Below are 2,762 nucleotides of genomic sequence, written 5' to 3' on the forward strand. Positions count from 1 at the left end.
ACCAAGGTAATGTGAAAATAAATTTGTTGCTCACTATACTGTCAGCACAGATGCGGTTTTACCAATTTTGTTTATGGTTTACTAGGGATACCATTGATCTGTTGTATCACTATTATTTGTTCAGGGTTGAGTTCATAGTTTGTTTGTTAGTTCCTGTATGTTAGATTCAACCATAGTTTGTCTATGTTAGCACGCAATTCATGTCAATACATGGAAGTTAGTAGATTGTCCCCTTGTCTAGTACACTAACCACCTAAATCCACATCAGATGGATTCAGCAGACTCCATAGCCGACAAGGCAATTGGAAGGATGCAAGAGATTGTGGACAAGATATTTTTCGTAGCTCGGGAAACAATCCGTCCTGGACGTGGGTTGACCTCATTTGACGCTACCAAACTTCATGTAGCATTGGAGGATATTGCTTGCATGATGGAGCAAGACTCTCTGGTGTTGCAAGAGTATTTGGACAAGGTCAACAACGTTAACAACCAGGCTGACAGCAACTACGAACCCTCAAACTTGTCCTCACCACCCCCTGGTGAAGACGAACTTAGTCCAGACTGGGACTTTGCCGAGCACTTCGAAAAGTTTTGGGGTCTTGAATATGACTCCAATCAGATGCCTTCGTTTAGTGACAATGAGGTTTAAGTTAGAACATGGTTAGCCTTGTAGTAAGGTCTTAGGGAAACAGGGATAGGATCAGGCTTTTGCTTAATGCGCTGCTGTAATGTGTTCCCTATCCTTTTGTGTCCATCAGCAGTTGAATTATGGTAGTCTATATGTAATTATGGAAAACCGAATGTTACTACTTATGCTACTATATGATGTTATTATGGTCCCTTGAGTGTTAATTTTGTTTTCTTCTTAAATCGACTGCACTGCGTATTTTCAAAACTCTACAATTGTTTTGCACTAGATGGACAAGTCTGGCAAAGTGATTGCAAAGTGGGATAGTAGAGCAACAAAAATTTACACAGAAATTTGTGTAGAAGAGGTCAATACACGGAACAGGCCACAACATTTTCTAAATGCAGAAGGGTATGCTAACCTCATAAGAAAGTTTAAGGAATGCACTAGTCGCACTTACACCAGAGATCAAATGAAGAATAGGTGGGACTCCTTAAAGAGAATGTTCACCCAGTGGAAAACACTTAATGAAAGGGATACAGGTCTTGGTCGAGACCCTCATACTGGTTCAATCAGTGCACCAGATGAGTGGTGGGCTAAGCAAAATGAAGTAAGTAGACTTAATTTTTTGTTTTCGTAGATTAACAATACTAATGGACATCTGAAAGTAGGAAATAACATGTTACTGCAGGCAATGTCAGGGTGTATTATGTTCAAAACAGCCCCCCTTGAGAATGAGGACGAGCTTAAGGTTATGTTTGGACCCATTGTCTGCACCAATGAAACAACCCTTGTTCCTGGAGTTGAGGATTCAAATTCTTCATCTGATGACCACGTCCAAGCCAATTTAGGTGGGGGTTAAAACAGCACACCTGACCCCTGCTCAAATGCGACAGGGAAGCGTAAGGTGCTGCATGATTCTCCTAAATCTAAGAAGAAAAAAGATACGAAGGATGAATACATGAAACGCCTAGTGGAGGCTTTTGAGTCACGTTCCATGAACACTAACAAGTCCATAACCTCATTTGAGACCGACCCAGTTCGTGTAGAGGTTGCTGCTCAGTTGCAACAAGTCATTAAAGATGGTTTAGAGGAAGGCAGCGACTTACATTTCTTTGCCACTCATTTGTTGATGGAGAAACGGTACAGAGATGTATTTGCAACCCTGAAGACCAAAGAAGGAAGGGACGCTTGGTTGCGCCGTGCTTTCGAGATGAATGTTAAGTCCAGTTAGATGGTGCTCATCCGACAACGATGTTGCTGGTCCGAACTATGTTGGTGCTGCTGTTATAGTTTATAACTGTCGTCAGTTTGAGTCTTTTTCGTCGTGCAGTCGTGTTACAAACTATACCTGTCGTATGCATCTGTTCCGCATCGCACAATTTTCCAATTATTCGAGTTGAACATGTATTTTCAATAATAAGAGTTGTATGTGTGTGAACAATGTCAATCTGTGAACCTTCTTTCAGTTATGATACATGAATATGTGTGTAATATATTGTGCTTATTCAAGAAATGTGGTTATTGTTTCTGTGTTTGCAGATGTGTGAACCTGATACACACACATCTGATGATGAGAGGGCTGGAGAATTGCTTGTTGCCCTATGTGTTGTAGACATTTGGGGGAGCTCGCCCAGTGGGGTTTCTAGAAGAACAATGGTTGAAACAGGTATCCAATGGGTTGAGCGAACATTGGAGAATAGTGACGACTGCTTCGACATGTTTCGCATGGGGCGTACTGTTTTTCGACGTTTGCATGATACGTTGGTGGAAAGTTATGGTCTGCTTCCAAGTCGAGGTGTCAGTACAACGGAAGCTTTAGGTATTTTCTTGTGGGCATGTGGGGGTCCACAATCATTTAGGCAGATAAGGAATAAGTTTGGTCACTCTTTAGAAACTATTAGTCGCAAGTATAGTGAAGTCCTTAATGCACTATATAAGATGTCTTCTGACGTAATCAAGCCCAAAGACCCAAATTTCATAGAGATTCACCCTCGATTGCGAGAGAGTAGATTTTGGCCCCATTTCAAGGATTGCATAGGAGCAATTGATGGAAGTCACTTTCCCGCGTCTGTCCCGGCCACGGAGCAAGCAAAATATATTGGTCGACACAGTTACGCATCACAGAATGTAA

This window comes from Zea mays, chromosome 1 (genome assembly GCF_902167145.1).
Source record: "Zea mays cultivar B73 chromosome 1, Zm-B73-REFERENCE-NAM-5.0, whole genome shotgun sequence".
Lineage (NCBI taxonomy): Eukaryota > Viridiplantae > Streptophyta > Magnoliopsida > Poales > Poaceae > Zea > Zea mays.